This window comes from Scyliorhinus canicula, chromosome 2, assembly GCF_902713615.1.
Source record: "Scyliorhinus canicula chromosome 2, sScyCan1.1, whole genome shotgun sequence".
NCBI lineage: Eukaryota > Metazoa > Chordata > Chondrichthyes > Carcharhiniformes > Scyliorhinidae > Scyliorhinus > Scyliorhinus canicula.
In genome coordinates, this window is record NC_052147.1 from 107,341,839 (window position 1) to 107,359,345 (window position 17,507).

Genomic DNA, 17,507 nt, shown 5'->3' on the forward strand with positions numbered 1-17,507 from the left:
CTGCCCAAAGGCACATCCTAATGACCTCCCCCTCTCCCCCCCCCCCCCCCCCCCCCCACTCCTCAGCTCAAAGAAGAAGGACATACCCTCCCCCACCCAAACAAGGACTTCTGAACTCCAAGTAGACTTCTCCAAAAGCAAACAAACAGATATTAAACACAAATAGTCCCATAAAACAGGAGGGGGGTTGGGAACATCCATCCCCACATAAGCCTTCCACCCCTACAACTCCTTACAATCTCAACATTGAACAGAAACCCTCCCCCCACAAAAAAAGGTGAAAATCTCCCAATCCCTACGCCAACTTCAAACATGCTCCCGACCATTACACAGTGCCAGCACCCCGGCTCCCAAGAATTGTCCACTCAGTTCTCCCCCAGTTTATGTTTCTTAATGAAGTCTTCGGCCGCTTCGGGGGTCTCAAAATAATACTCCCGGCCTCCGAATGTCACCCATAATTGTGCCGGGTAGAGCACCCCAAACCTGATCTGCCGCCGGTGTAGCACCGCCTTGACCTTGTTGAAACCTGCCCGCCGTTTTGCCAACTCGGCTCCGATGTCCTGATAAATCCGGATGTTATTTCCCTCCTAGTTGCAGCTATGCTTCTCCCTGGCCCACCGTAGAATTTTCTCTTTGTCCACAAATTTATGGAGTCTCTCGATCACCGCCCGCGGCGGCTCCCCAGCTCTAGGCTTTTGCCTCAGAGACCTATGGGCTCGGTCCACTTCAGGTGCCTTATCTAGCACCCCTTCTGCCACCAGTCCTGCTAGCATCCTCGCAACGTACCTCATGGCACTCACACCTTCCCCTCCTTCAGGCAGGTCTACTATTCACAGGTCCTGTCTTCTCGAGGTATTCTCCTGCTCCTCAACCTTTGCGCTCAGCGTTTTACAAATGTCCCCTAGGAGCCCCACCTCCGCCTCCAGACCCACCACATGATCTCTGTTGTCCGAAATCACTGCTTCAGTCTCCCGAATCTGTGACCCCTGCACCTCCAAACACCTCTGCATCCGCTCCAAAGTACTCTTCAGGGATGTCACAGCTACTACAATGGCCTTTGCATGATCCTCATGCATTTCTTTCCTCTGTTTATGGAATTCCTCCTTGATAAAAGTCATCAGTTCCTGTAACTGGGGCCTTACAGCTTGCCCCTCCTCCGTCTGCATGCTGGAAGAGACTGTCTGCGAAGCACAAGATTGTTTCAACTTTCCAGCCAAATCTCTCACTGTTTTCTGCTGGGCCCGGTGATCAGAAGACATACCATTCCAGGGGTAAACTACTCCTCGAACATTCACCTACGCCTTTTCATCAAAATTCCACCCAGATCTGGGTAAAAAGAGCCATATTCTGTGACTTTGAACAGGAACAGCCCTTTATGTGACCAATCACTCCATGGCCACAAGCGGAAGTCTCTATGAGGGGGCATCTTATTGAAACTTACAGGATACTGAGGCCTGGATAGAGTGGACGTGGAGAGGATGTTTCCACTTGTAGGAAAAACTAGAACCAGAGGACACCATCTCAGACTAAAGGGAGAATCCTTTAAAACTGAGATGAGGAGGAATTTCTTCAGCCAGAGGGTGGTGAATCTGTGGAGCACTTTGCAGCAGAAGGCTGCGGAGGCCAAATCAGTGAATGTCTTTAAGACAGAGATAGATAGGTTCTTGATTAATAAGGGGATCAGGGGTTATGGGGAGAAGGCAGGAGAATGGGGATGAGAAAAATATCAACCATGATAATGGCAGAGCAGACGCGATGGGCCGAGTGGCCTAATTCTGTTCATATGTCTTATGGTCTGAGGGATCCCATCCCTTACAATTTGGAATGGCCAATCCACCTAACCTGTACATCTTTGGGCTATGGGAGGAAACTGGAGCACCTGGAGGAAACCCATGCAGACACGGGGAGAAAGTGAAAACTCCACACAGTTACCCAAGGCTGGAATTGAACCTGGGCCCCTGGCGCTGTGAGGTAGCAGTGCTAACCATGGTGCCATCGTGACCCCCCACGTTTTCCCACTTAATACTCCAAATTCAGGCAACCAGATCTTTTCGACTGAGAGACAAGAGAGTAAGGGTGGAAACATGCCATTTGGGTGTGAGAAACAACGGAAAGACCCGTAATGCAAATAATATTTTCTGTGACCATGTAATATACTCCCAGAAAATGTCCACTGATTACCTCTCTCAAAGAGTTGGATCAATATTCTAACAGGAAATGTGATTGTGCGTAAATGGATAAGTGAGACTGAGACGGTCAAATATTCTACATAAGACAATAGTTCCACTGTTATTGCTTTCAAAAGAGAGGATGAAACAAACTCGCATTCATACAGCACCTTATTAAATCGCTTCGGATATCCCAAAGTACTTGAAGTTTGCTCAGTTTTTAAGTGCCTGCACTATTGTAGCAGATAAACACAACAGTCAATTTGCATAGAAGCAGTATTTGCGATGAGCGATCAGTTAATCTTTTATTGAGTGTCATTATTTTAAGCAAAGTCTGTCAACATCAGTGCCACCAATTAACCCCAAACTGCCGCATGGGATGTGATTGTGCAGTGCGGCGGCCCAAGATTAAATGATACCGGGGGCAGATGATTTTTACGAAATTTTCAGAGCAGCTTTTGGAGATTTTTTTTTTGTGTCATTTTCAGAGTATTGCGCAGGACAGAAGCTGGCAATTCACGTCAACATGTCTGCACCAGCTGTTTTAGGGAATAATTCAGTCCCACTCCCACTTGGGAAGCAGGGTGGTACAGTGGTTAGTACTGCTGCCTCATGACGCCAGGGTCCCGGGTTCAATTCTGGCCTTGGTTGGCTGTGTGGGGTTTGCACTTTCTCCTCCTGTCTGGGTGGGTTTCCTCCAGGTGCTCCGGTTTCTTCGCACAATCCGAAAATGTGCAGGTTAGGTGGATTGACCATGATAAATTGCCCTTTACGGTCCAAATGGTTAGTTGGAGTTGCAGGGATAAGATTGGGGCGTAGGCCTAGGTTGGGTACTCTTTCAGAGGGTTGGTGAAGATTAGATGGGCCGAATGACCTCCATCTGTACTGTAGGGATTCTATGATTCCAAACTCCTTACACTATTCCTCCTTTAAGCATTTATTCAGATCCATTCTGAAGGTTGCTCTCCCGCTCTCCCTCCTTCAGGTGCCAGAGGGCATTGGTGACCATGGATGCCCATTGGATTGGTCCATGATTATTCTTGGCAAAGTATTGCAGTGGTTTGATATTGTTGCATGCAATATGGCTGACCAGGAAACTCTCCCGCTCTTTACACTTGACATTAGGCATTTTGGAAGGATTTGTAGGCTGATAATTGCAACGGTTTGACCATGTTATAAACACACCTTCCATGGCCGTCAAGTAGGACTTGAACCCTGAGCTTCTGGCCCAGAGTAGGGATGCTACCACCATGTCACAAGACTTCCTTCGACAACTACTATTGAGTCTATGTTCACTTCCCTCGCATGCAGTTTTTTCCAGATCATAATCCCCAATTGCGTAACTTATCACTGCTGGTTGTTTTGCTCATCACCTTCAGTCTTTGCCTTTTGATTATTGATCCCTTAGCTGTCGGAAACCGTTTCTCTTTCTTTAACCTGTTATGGATGCCTGGTTCGCTCTCAGCAGTAGCTAAGATACTGGACCAAAACCAGAATGTTTTTAAGTTTTAACGTGGTGCGGAAAGATCAATTTGTTCCAGGAGAGACAACATATGAAATAGGACTTAGTTATTTTATAAACAAACTTTACTAAAACAAATAAAAACAATGTTTAAACTTTTAAGCTTCAGCCCTAACAATAACAGATAACAGGCTGGATTCTCCGTTGACAGGATCCTCCGCTTCTCCGGCAGCGCACTCACGCCCGTGGATTGCCCAATGGCGTGGGGGTGCGCACTATGGTAAACCCCTTTGGCTGACTGTCGGGACGGAGGATACTGCTGGTGACGGGGTGCGCCGCAGCAAAAAGCAGGTGCGGCGGGATGAAGAATCCCGCCCTAGATGTAGTTTCTGAACCCTAACTCACAAGTTCCCATTAAACAGCACTTTAAATGAACATGCAGCTCTCATTCCACTTACACAGGTAGGCAAAGGAGATACTTGCATTTACGGAGCAATTTATTTTCTGTCAGCGAAGTTCTTTCCAAACCCTTTTCGAAGGCCTCTCTCTGGAACAGCTTTCCATGACCTTGCTCTGTGGCTTTTCAAATACTTCTCCCTCTGTCTACTCAAACCCAGGATTTTGATTTCTCTCTGAGCTCTGCTCAGCCCCTCAAACAAAGGTTCTATTTGGGTGTCCAGACTTGAACCCATCATTGTTGTCTTGGCTGTTTGATTTCCAACTGCTGTTTATGCAAAATAACAGAACCAGGTTATTGCTATGCAACTAACCTCCCATTTACTGACAAAAGAGGGCATCAGACTATGTAATGGGATAATGGCTGTTCAAACAAAAGTGTCCTGAAGAATAATGCATCTTGAGTGAATCCCCTGTCAAGGACATCATGTGTATTCCCACTCACGCGTTTAAGTCTGAATGGGACAATGGAACTCAAACCAGGTGTGGGCATATCCCTCTGACTCTGTGTTAGCAGTTTTTCCCTCAATCTGTTGAGCCCTAAATTGTCTGCTACATCTTTGATCCCATTTTTGGACCCAAGTTCCTAATGTCTCCCTCTTGTAACAAACCCTTTAATAACCCTGAGTGATTTTAAACACCTGTATTAAATCCCTTCTTTGCCAATCTCCAAGGAGAACAACCCCAGCTTCTTCAGTCCAGCTATGTAACTATAACATCTGTAAAACCATTCTAGTAAATCGGTTCTACATCCTCTCCAAAGCCTTCATGTCCTTAAAATATGGTGCATAGAATTGGCCATGATACCTCCAGCTGGGACCAAATTGTATCTTTAGCATAACTTGCAGGCTTTTGCACTCCATGGCCAAAACCTTACCATATTTTTTTGAAGTGTCAGGTTTAGACTGAAAACTGGCATGTGGCTCTCAGGCTGCACAGACCAGTTTCACTCCAGGTTTTGAGGCTCACACAATGGGAACCGCCCCTCCTAATGTGGCTCTCGAGAGGGCCAGCACTGACACTTTCCCTGGCAGACATGAAGACAGGGGGCGGGATTCTCCGATCCTCTGCGTCGGAATCGCGCCCGACGCGGGGGCGGAGAATAGCCGTTCATGCCGAAATTCCGGCGCGACGGCGCCTCCACGATTCTCCGCAGACCCGTCAGTCCCGCGCGCACAGTCGATGTGGCACCAGTCGGGGTCCGTTGGAACAGGCCCCCCGCGGCGATTCTTCACGGCCGACAGGCCGAACTCTCTCAGGTGTGGTTTACATGTGGTATCACCCGGCGGGAGCTGGGACCCGTGGCCACGGTGGCGGTCCTGATTGGGGGGGGGGACATCTGATTCTGGGGGGGACCCTCAGCGGTGGCCAGGCCCGCGATTGCGGGCCATCGATCAGGGAGGGACCCACCTTCCTCCGCACGGGCCCGCTGTGTGGCTCTGCCATGTTGGCAGCGCCCGCGCCGAGGTGGGCTGCCGAACGCATGCGTGGACCCGCTTGCAGCCGCCGTGCACATGCGCGGCCGCACGGTCTGGACAGCAGGGCCCCGCCAGCAGCCAGAGCTGCGGGACGCACGCAGGGGCTCTGCTAGCTCTCTGAAAAACGGAGAATCACCCTGGACCTTCAAGGAAAATGCCCGGAGTGATTCTCGCTCATTTTCCGGCGGGCGTGAGGACTTTGCCCCCAGAAGGGAGAATCCCGCCCAGGAGCTCAGTTTAACATTTCCTCTGAAGGAACAGGAAGTGCAGCTGTACTATTGCACTGAGGAACCAGCCTAGATGCAAGGATTGCTCATGTGGAATCTTGAACTCAATATTCTCACTCAATGGCAAGAGTACAGATTACTTGAGGCGGCTTGACAAGTTCAGTACATGGATACAACACAAACCTTGGGAAATTAAATATCTGTTGGACCTCCTTTGAAATTCCAGTGCAAACTAATCATGTTTAGGTGTTAGTCATACTTGGGGAAATGTAATAAATTCTTTAGTTAATCCTGGCTGATGAGATGTGGCATTATTCGCAGAAGAGCAAAGCACTGATTCTATCTCATGACCATTTAATGCCTCAGCCAACACAACCAAAGAACAGTGAGCTGTTCACCTCATTTACTGTTAGTGGGTCTTTACTGAGCACAAATTGCTACTATGTTTGCCAACAGTGACTTAAGTGGTTGTAAACGGCATTAGGGTCTCCTAGGGAAATGGTGCATTGTGGCCTCTTGTGTGTTTTCACTTTTTAAAAAAATTCCAACATTGCGATTTGTCATCCTCTGATCAGAAACGTTCAATATGTCACACAGGATATGTTCCTTCCATAGCTGGCACTAAGGTACTGGCTGGCTGTATGACGCAGCTGAGAGGGTGGGGGTTACTGTGCACGTCACAGGCTGTACCCGAGCTGAGAATACTTGGCACACCATCAGCACCTTGAGCCCACACAGACGTCATCCTGATTGATAGGGAGTTAAATGAACAGGTTTGGGATATGTGGAAAGGTGCAATAATGTCATCCGTTTCTGTTTGGTCCATTTCCCTATAAGCATGGTGTAAAAACACAGCAGGTTTCACATACTTAAAATCATTGGGTTCTTTGTCCTTTATTAATAGATGGTTGCCTGTTTTTAAACTGAGCCCGGCCTCTTCCAGCACAGAGCAGATGTGTGTTCATCTGCTGTCCTAAACTGAGCCTCTATTGCAATCTGATTCTTGTGATTCTCAGCACAGTCTTTATTGTGTTCACACTCCTGTTACTATGGATAAAGGATGGATACAATTAGCCCAGGTCTATTTTCCTAATATTCCACCCATCCCCAAAGTCATTCCCCATGACTGAGTGGTTAACTTTGAAAGCTTGAGGCTCTCGTTTCTTGCAGCTTTCACCAATAGTACTCTGAAGGACATCATGTCAATATACCCTTCCACTCCCAATTGCGCTCCGCACATTTTGTAAACTTGTCATGTCCCTGTCAGATCACCATATTCTACCGCCTGATGCCTTCATAGCTGGTTACTCATCAATTTTTAATTTGTGGGATGTACTGACTCATGTCTTGAAAAATTGCTGTTCTGGAGGTAATCTCAGGATGAAGATGCCTCTGGAAGAGTCTTGAATTTTCATGGGGTGGGTGCTGGGGGAGGAGGTGGATGGCAGTGAATGAGAGGGTGCTCATGTCCAACTAACTGGATGCTTTAGAGAGGGTGCAGAGGAGGTTCACCAGGATGTTGCCTGGTATGGAGGGTGCTAGCTATGAAGAAAGGTTGAGTAGATTAGGATTGTTTTCGTTGGAAAGACGGAGGTTGAGGGGGGACCTGATTGAGGTCTACAAAATTATGAGAGGTATGGACAGGGTGGATAGCAACAAGCTTTTTCCAAGATTGGGGGTGTCAATTACAAGGGGTCACGATTTCAAGCTGAGAGGGGGAAAGTTTAAGGGAGATGTGCGTGGAAAGTTTTTTACGCAGAGGGTGGTGGGTGCCTGGAACACTTTGCCAGCGGAGGTGGTAGAGGCGGGTACAATAGCATCATTTAAGATGCATCTAGACAGATATATGAACGGGCGGGGAACAGAGGGAAGTAGACCTTGGAAAATAGGAGACAGGTTTAGATAAAGGATCTGGACCGGCGCAGGCTGGGAGGGCCGAAGGGTCTGTTCCTGTGCTGTAATTTTCTTTGTTCTTTGTTCTTTTAACAGTCACTTTACCTCCTTCAGGAGCTTGGTAAGGTGTGTGTTTAAAACAGAATAAAATTTAGAAACTTTTGCCCACTGACCCTGAGCAGTGTTGTGCAGATAAATGAACAGCTGTCAGGTTCATCACCCATCTTGGATAACTGGCTTTGTACAACTCGTTAATTGGTGAGCCCTGGGCGACACAGCGGCTCAGTGGTTAGCACTGCTGCCTCATGGCACTGAGGACCCAGGTTCGATCCTGGCCCGGGTCACTGACTGTAGGGAGTTTGCACATTCTCCCCATGTCTGCGTGGATTTCACCCTCACAACCCTAAGATGTGCAGGGTAGGTGGATTGGCCACACTAAATTGCCCCTTAATTAGAAAAAATGAATTGGGTACTCTGAATTTATAAAAGAAAATTGGTGAGCCCAATGAGTGCTTCTTCGACCAATCTCACCTATGGCCATTGCAACCATGTACCGCCTTGAGGGAGCTGCCTGTTACAATCGGCAAGATAGCAGCAGCTCTCAACATGACTGCCACCTCCCATTACTGCTGGTGACAGGCAGGCTGCTCTCATCTACTGCAGGAGCTCAGTACCTCTGAGTACTGAGCGTGCCTCCTGGCCAATTACGCTATTTGCATTTGAAATTGAGTCATGTGCGCAACATTACTTTGGCGTGAGGGTTGGGGCCTGGAATTCATCTGGGTGTTGAGTTCCTGATCCCACTTTGAAAACCTAGCTCTGTGTGTAGAGCTATCAGACATTGTGCCGTTTGTGGTAGAGATGGGTAAAAATGTCCAGTGCGACTGCTCCTTGTAACATATTTTCGCGTAAAACGAGTCGTAGACTGCCAGCAGGAGAACATAGCATAGTATCGATGTAATAGCTCAATATGGTCCAGCAAGATTATTCAATGAGGCCATGCAGACTAGTCATAAGTCCAATTCATGCATTTTCTGTCCTGTGCTGAGTTTAAATTCCAGCGTTACTTTTGTCCCTGGCATCCTTCGGTTAAGAAAGGGGCACAGATTAGCCAGATTTGCACTCTAAATTTGATGTCTAATGCCCCTTGTTGGACAGTGTGCATCAGATTAAGGTGAGGATTTTGCTGGTCTGTAATGCTTCTGCGGTCGAATAATGGGCGGCACAGTGCTTAGCACTGCTGCCTCATAGCACCAGACACTCAGGTTTCAGCCTTGGGTGTTGCACTTCGGAGTTTGCACTTTCTCCCCGTGTTACAAGAACAAAGAAAAGTACTGCAGAGGAACAGGTCCTTTGGCCCTCCAAGCCTGCGCCGACCATGGTGCCCGTGTAAACTAAAATCTTCTACACTTCCGGGGTCCGTATCCCTCTATTCCCATCTTATTCATGTATTTGTCAAGATGCCTCTTAAATGTCACTGTCGTCCCTACTTCCACCACCTCCTCTGGCAGCGAGTTCCAGGCACCCACTACCCTCTGTGTAAAAACACTTACCTCGTACATCTCCTCTAAACCTTGCCCCTCACACCTTAAACCTATGCCCCTCTAGTAATTGACCCCTCTACCTTGGGAAAAAGTCTCTGACTATCCACTCTGTCTATGCCCCTCATCATTCTATAGACCTGTATCAGGTCGCCCCTCAACCTCCTTCATTCCAGTGAGAACAAACCAAGTTTATTCAACCTCTCCTCATAGCTAGGCAACATCCTGGTAAATCTCTTCTGCACCCTCTCTAAAGCCTCCACATCCTTCTGGTAGTGTGGCGACCAGAATTGAACACTATACTCCCAAGTGTGGCCTAACTAAAGTTCTATACAGCTTGCCAATTTTTATACTCAATGTCCCGGCCAATGAAGGCAAGCATGCCGTATGCCTTCTTGACTACCTTCTCCACCTGTGTTGCCCCTTTCAGTGACATGTGGACCTGTACACCAAGATCTCTCTGACTGTCAATACCTATTTGGGTTCTACAATTCACTGTATATTCCCTACCTGTATTAGACCTTCCAAAATGCATTACCTCACATTTGTCCAGATTAAACTCCATCTGCCATCTCGCCGCAAAAGTCTCCAAAAGATCTAAATCCTGCTGTATCCTCTGACAGTCCTCATCACTATCCGCAATTCCACCAACCTTTGTGACGTCCGCAAACTTAATAATCAGACCAGTTACATTTTCCTCCAAATCAATTATATTTTCTACGAACAGCAAAGGTCCCAGCACTGATCCCTGCGGAACACAACTAGTCACAGCCCTCCAATCAGAAAAGCACCCTTCCATTGCTCCTCTCTGCCTTCTATGACCTAGCCAGTTCTGTATTCACCTTGCCAGCTCACCCCTGATCCCGTGTGACTTCACCTTTTGTACCAGTCTGCCATGAGGGACCTTGTCAAGGGCCTTACTGAAGTCCATATAGATAACATCCACTTCCTTACCTGCATCAATCATCTTTGTGACCGCCTCAAAAAAACTCTTATCAAGTTAGTGAGGCACGACCTTCCCTTCACAAACCCGTGCTGCCTCTCGCTAATATGACCACTTGCTTCCAAATGGGAGTAGATTCTGTCTCGAAGAATTCTCTCCAGTAATTTCCCTACCACTGACGTAAGGCTCACCAGCCTGTAGTTCCCTGGATTATCCTTGCTACCCTTCTTAAACAAAGGAACAACATTGGCTATTCTCTAGTCCTCCGGGACATTACCTGAAGACAGTGAGGATCCAAAGATTTCTGCCAAGGCCTCAGCAATTTCCTCTCTTGCCTCCTTCAGTATTCTGGGGTAGATCCCATCAGGCCCTCGGGACATATCCACCATAATATTTTTCAAGATGCCCAACACCTCGTCTTTTTGGATCTTAATGTGACCCAGGCTATCTACACACCCTTCTCCAGACTCAACATCCACCAATTCCTTCTCTTTGGTGAATATTGATACAAAGTATTCATTTAGTACCTTGCCCATTTCCTCTGGCTCCACACATAGATTCCCGCTCCTGTCCTTCAGTAGGCTAACCCTTCCCTGGCTTCCCTCTTGCTTTTTATGTACGTGTAAAAAGCCTTGGGATTTTCCTTAACCATATTTGCTTGCGACTTTTCGTGACCCCTTTTAGCCCTCCTGACTCCTTGCTAATGTTCCCTCCTATTTTCCTTATATTCCACACAGGCTTTGTCTGTTCCCAGCCTTCTAGCCCTGACAAATGCCTCCTTTTCCTTTTTGACAAGGCCTACAATATCTCTCGTTATCCAAGGTCCCTGAAATTTGCCATATTTATCCTTCTTCCTCACAGGAACATGCCGGTCCTGAATTCCTTTCAACTGGCATTCGAAAGCCTCCCACATGTCAGATGTTGAGTTACCCTCAAACATCCGCCCCCAATCTATGTTCTTCAGTTCCCGCTTAATATTGTTATAATTAGCCTTCCCCCAATTTAGCACATTCAGCCTCGGACCACTCTTATCCTTGTCCACCAGCACTTTAAAACTTACTGAATTGTGGTCACTGTTCCCGAAATGCTCCCCTACTGAAACATCTATCACCTGGCTGGGCTCATTCCCTAATACCAGGTACAGTACAGCCCCTTCCTTCGTTTGACTTTCTACATATTGTTTCAAGAAGCCCTCCTGGATGCTCCTTACAAACTCTGCCCCGTCCAAGCTCCGAGCACTAAGTGAGTCCCAGTCAATATTGGGGAAGTTAAAGTCTCCCTTCACAACAACCCTGTTGCTTTTACTCCTTTCCAAAATTTGTCTCCCTATCTGCTCCTCTATCTCCCGCTGGCTGTTGGGAGGCCTGTAGTTAAACCCCCAACTTTGTGATTGCACCCTTCTTATTCCTGATCTCTACTAATATAGCCTCGCTGTCCTCTGAGGTGTCCTCCCGCAGTACAGCCGTAATATTCTCCCTAATTAGTAGCGCAACTTCTCCACCCCTTTTACATCCCCCTCTATCCCATCTGAAACATCTAAATCCTGGAATGTTTAGCTGCCAATCCTGTCCTTCCCTCAACCAGGTCTCTGTAATGGCAACAACATCATAGTTCCAAGTACTAATCCAAGCTCTAAGTTCATCTGCCTTACCTGTTATATTTCTTGCATTAAAATATATGCACTTCAGGCCACTAGTCCCACTGTTTTCAGCAACATCTCCCTGTCTGCTCTTCCTCAGAGCCATAGTGGCCCTGTTTCCCAGTTCTCCCTCATTTTTTTCACCTTCCGACCTATTGCTTCGGTACCCACTCCCCTGCCATACTAGTTTAAACCCTCCCGTGTGACACTAGCAAACCTCGCAGCCAGGATATTTATGCCTCTCCAGTTTAGATGCAACCCGTCCTTATACAGGTCACACCTGCCCCGGAAGAGCTCCCAGTGGTCCAGATAACTGAAACCCTCCCTCCTGAACCAGCTGTTTAGCCACGTGTTTAGCTGCTCTTTCTTCCCATTTCTAGCCTCACTGGCACTTGGCACAGTGAGTAATCCCGAGATTACAACCCTAGAGGTCCCTGTCTTTTAACTTTCTGCCTAGCTCCCTGAACTCCTGCTGCAGGACCTCATGCCTCTTCCTGCCTATGTTGTTCGTACCAATATGTACCACGACCTCTGCCTGTTTGCCCTCTCCCTTCAGGATGCCCGCTACCAGTTCTGAGACATCCTGGACCCTGGCACCAGGGAGGCAACATACCATCCTGGAGTCTCTTTCACGTCCACAGAAGTGCCTATCTGTGCCTCTGACTATAGAGTCCCCTATGGCATTGCTCTTCTGCGCTTTGACCCTCCCTGCTGAACCTCAGAGCCAGTTGTGGTGCCACTGCTCTGGCTGCTGCTGTTTTCCCCTGATAGGCTATTCCCCCCCCCCAACAGTATCCAAAGGGGTATACCTGTTCGAGAGGGGGACAACCACAGAGGATTCCTGCACTGACTGCCTGCCCCTTCTGGTGGTTACCCATCTCTCTGCCTGCACCTTGGGTGTGACCATATCTATATAACTACTATCTATGACGTGTTCCGCCACCTGCATGCTCCGAAGTGCATCCAACTGCTGCTCCAACCGAACCATGCGGTCTGTGAGGAGCCCCAGTTGGGTGCACTTTCTGCAGATGAAGTTATCCGAGACACTGGAAGCCTCCCGGAACTGCCACATCTCACAGTCAGAGCACTGCACCCCTTTAATTAACATTGCGTTAACTCATTAGTAAATTAAGTTAAAAAATAAATTTGAAAAAAAAACTTAACTGTTAACCATATGTTTCCTAGCACTAGATTTCTATACTATAAATATAAATGCTAAATACAGTACTCTCCGGTCTCTAGATTAGATACCCCTCTAAATTATGATTTAAGTAATTAATTAATTATGTGTAATTAGTTTAACAATGTTTAATTTTTAAATTTAGTGCAGATTCCCTACCAGCCAATCAGGTCTCAGTTTTCCTGTGACGTCAGTTTTCAGTTTCTCCCCCACCCCCAGTCGGATCACTCAGAATAGCAGAATATCTATCACTTTGTTCCCAAGCTGCTCCCAGGCTCTCTCTCTCTCCCCAGCTCCCAGAAATGAAGGCTGCTGGAACCTGGGGCTAAGTTTATATCACTTACATGTTCCCAAGCTGCTCCCCGGCTCTCTCTCTCCCGCTCCCGGAAATGAAGGCTACTGGAACCTGGGGGTAAGTTTATATCATTTACCTGTTCCCAAGTTTTTTTTTGATAAACAATTTTATTGAGACATTTTGGCATAGTAAACAACAATACAAAACAGTGTGCAAAGAACAATCAACATAGTGCAAAAACCAGCTCCCCTCCTACAAGGACCGGCCTCACTACCCCCCCTAATCTACGTTGCCCTAACACTGATGATTAATTTTCCGCAAAGAAGTCGATAAATGGTTGCCACCTCCGGGCGAACCATGACAGTGACCCTCTCAGAGCGAACTTAATTTTCTCCCGACCGAGAAAGCTCGCCATGTCCGATAGCCAGGCCTCCGACTTCGGGGGCTTTGAATCCCTCCATGCCAGCAGAATTCGTCGCCAGGCTCCCAGGGAAGCAAAGGCCAAAATGTCAGCCTCTCTCTCCTCCTGGACTCCCGGGTCCTCCGAAACCCCAAGAATTGCCACCTCTGGACTCATCACCGCCCTTGTTTTCAGTACCCGGGACATAATGTCCGCGAATCCCTGCCAGTACCCCCTGAGTTTTGGATATGCCCAGAACATGTGGACATGGTTCGCTGGTCCTCCTGAACATCTGGCGCACCTGTCCTCCAATCCAAAGAATTTACTCATCCGGGCCACTATCATGTGGGCCCGGCGGACGACCTTGAATTGAATCAGGCTGAGCCTAGCGCATGTTGTGGTCGCGTTTACCCTGCTCAACGCCTCTGCCCATAAGCCCTTTTCTGTCTCACCTCCGAGCTCCTCTTCCCACTTAAGCTTCAGCTCCTCGGTCTGCGACTCCTCTTCCCCCATAGATTCATTGTATATATCTGAGACACTCCCCCACCCATCCACTGGACACTACCCTGTACTGGATCCCCCTAAGTGGCAGGGATGGGAAGGATGTAATCTGTCTGTGTAGAAAGTCCCGCACCTGCAAGTACCTGAAATAATTTACTCTCGCCAGCCCAAATTTCTCCTCTAGTGCCCTCATGCTTGGGAAGCTCCCTTCCAAGAACAGGTCTCCATCCTCTCAATCCCAGACCTCCGCCATGTTCGGAACCCACTGTCCATATTCCCTGCGGCAAACCGGTGATTGTCGCAAATTGGGGACCAAACTGATGCTCTCACTTACCCCACATTCCTTCTCCATTGGCCCCATATCCGCAAGGTCGCCACCACTCTAGGGCTGGTGGAGTACCGTGCTGGCGGGAGAGACTGGGCTCTGCAATCAGGGCTGACAAACTGGTGCCCCTGCACGAAGCGGCCTCCATCAGCCCCCAAACCGACCCCGCACCCACCATCCACTTCCTTATCATAGCGATGTTGGTCACCCAGTAGTAATTACTAAAGTTTGGCAGCGCCAGCCCCCCTTCCCTTCGGTTCCTCTCGAGCATCAATCTCCTCACCCGCAGGGACTTACCCGCCCACACAAATCCCATAATCATTTTATTGACCTTCTTGAAAAAAGACTGTGGAATGAAAATTGGGAGACACTGGAATATGAACATGAATCGTGGGAGGATCGTCATTTGAACCGTCTGCACTCTCCCCGTTAGTGTCAGTGGGAGTGCATCCCACCTCCGGAACTCGACCCTCATTTGCTCCACCAACTGAGATAAGTTCAATTTGTGCAACCGGCCCCAGTCCCATGCCACCTGTATCCCTAAGTATCTAAAACTGTCCCTACTAACCTAAACGGCAGCCCCCCCCCCCCAGCCGACCCTCCTGGCCTCTCGCCTGGACTACAAACAACTCACTTGTTGCCATGTTCAGTTTATACCCCGAGAACCGGCTGGATTCCCTCAGGATTCCCATGATTTCATCCATCCCAGCCACTGGATCCGTGATCTATAAGAGCAGGTCTTCGGCGTACAATGAAACTCTGTGTCCCCCCCCCCCCCCCCCCCCCCGGTACCAGCCCCTTCTAACCCCTAGAAGCCCTCAGGGCAATTGCCAGCGGCTCTATTGCTAGTGCAAACAGCAGTGGGGAGAGGGGGCACCCCTGCCTTGTCCCTCGGTACAGTCTAACATAGTCAAACGTCATCCTATTCGTCCTTACACTAGCCTCCGGAGCCTGGTACAGCAGTCTGACTCAGTTGTTAAAGCCCTCCCCGAACCCAAATTGTCCCAGCACCTCCCATAAATAGTCCACTCAACCTGATCAAAAGCCTTCTCAGTATCCATTGCCACAACTACCTCTACCTCCCTACTCTCCAGGGGCATCATGATCACATTCAGCAGCCTTCTTTGGTTGGCCATCAGCTGCCTGCCCTTGACGAACCTGGTTTGATCTTCCATAATAACATCCGGCACACAGTCCTCAATCCTAGCAGCCAAGAGCTTGGTCAGTATTTTAGCATCTACATTGAACAGAGAGATCGGCCTATAGGACCCACGTGCCTCCGGGTCTTTGTCCCGTTTCAATATCAGGGAAATGGTGGCCTGTGACATTGTCGGTGGTAAAACCCCTCTGTCTCTTGCCTCATTAAAAACCCTAACCAGCACCGTCCCCACTATCTCAGAGAATTTTTTATAAAACTCCACTGGATACCCATCTGGCCCCAGGGCTTTACCCGATTGCATGGCCCTCAAGCCCCCAATATTTCTTTGGTCCTAATCGGGTGCCCAAGCCCGTCTACCAACCCCCTACCCACTTTTGGGAAATTCAGCCCATTCAGAAAGCGCCTCATCCCCTCCGGCCCCGCAGGGGGTTCCGAGGTGTAAAGCTTTCTCTGGAAGTCCCTGAACACCGGATCACCTGCCAAGTCCCCCCTGCCCCCCCCCAATCTACTTCCTTCCCTTTTTCCCTGGCCACCTCCCTCTTCCTCAGTTGCTGTGCCAGCATTCTATTGGCTTTGTCTCCATGCTCATAAATCACACCCCTCGGCTTCCTAAGCTGCTCCACAGCCTTACCTGTGGCCAACACTCCAAAACTCAGTCTGTAGCCTTCGACGTTCCCTTAATAGCTCTGCCCTCGGGGTCTCCGCATATCTCCTGTCTATCTGTAAGATCTCCTTTACCAGTCAGTCCGTTTCTGCCCTGTCCGTCCTGTCCCTATGTGCTCGAATTGAGATCAGCTCCCCTCTCACCACTGCCTTCAGCGCCTACCAGAGTACCGCAGCTGAGACTTCCCCTGTGTCATTGACCTGCAGGTAGTTTTGCATATATTTCCTCACCCTCTCACACACCGCCTCGTCCGCCAACAAACTGGCCTCTAACCTCCATTGTGGATGCTGAAAACTTTCCCTGCAGACCTGCAGATTAACCCAGTGTGCAGCATGGTCCGAAATAGCGATCGCCGAATATTCTACATCTGTCACCCCCGCTAGCAAATCCCTGCTCATGATGAAAAAATCAATTCGGGAATACACCTTATGAACATGTGAATAGAACGAAAACCCCTTCCCCGTTGGCCAACTAGCCCTCCATGGATCAGACCCCCCCCCCCCCCTCCCCATTTGCTCCATAAACCCCCTCAGTTCTTTTGCCATTGCCTGCACCGTACCCGTTTGTGAACACGATCGGTCTAGGCCGGGGTCAAGGACTGTGTTAAAATCACCTCCCATAATAAGCCTGTGTGAGTCCAGGTCAGGTATCTTCCCCAGCAGTCTCTTAATAAAATCCACATTGTCTCATTTGGGGCATATACATTGACCAAAACTACCCTCATCCAGTTCTGGGGGTAAGTTTATATCACTTACCTGTTCCCAAGCTGCTCCCCAGCTCTCTCCCGCTCCCACGTGTTAAGTGATTAGCCCCTTGGTGTCCAAAGATATGAGTTTAGGTGGGTTACTGAAATAGACGAGGGATTGGGCTCAGGTAGGGTGCACTTTCAGAGAGGATCGGTGCAGACCCGATAGGCCGAATGGCATTCCTTTTGCCCTGTAGGGAATCTATATTTCTCGGATCTTTGTGAGACGCCATGGGTTTGCTTCCCCCTAGTGGAATCTGGATAAAGCTGCAGCAAAATCAGTAGCTTGACAGGCTTGGCGCTCGGTCGGAATGGCAATAAATAATTAAATGCATTGTTATGGTTAGTGATTTATAATGACACCAATATTACTTCAATACAACCACTAGTTTTATTGTTTAAGCAGTGTTGCACGTTTGCTGGGAGAGAGA

The 17,507-nt window shown here is 48.6% G+C and overlaps 1 protein-coding gene across 2 annotated transcripts in view; it reads left to right on the plus strand.

The window, feature by feature from the left end:
- The window catches only part of map3k9 (mitogen-activated protein kinase kinase kinase 9), a 241,313-nt gene that overhangs the window by 143,514 nt on the left and 80,292 nt on the right, over positions 1-17,507 (plus strand). The window contains exon 1 of one of the 2 annotated variants that reach the window (XM_038784516.1): positions 13,315-13,399. The exons of the other annotated variant lie outside the window; for it this stretch is intronic. The gene's annotated coding sequence lies outside the window, so the exon portion shown is untranslated. Of the gene's footprint in view, positions 1-13,314; positions 13,400-17,507 lie in introns of those variants that run through there. 2 annotated transcript variants of the gene reach the window in all.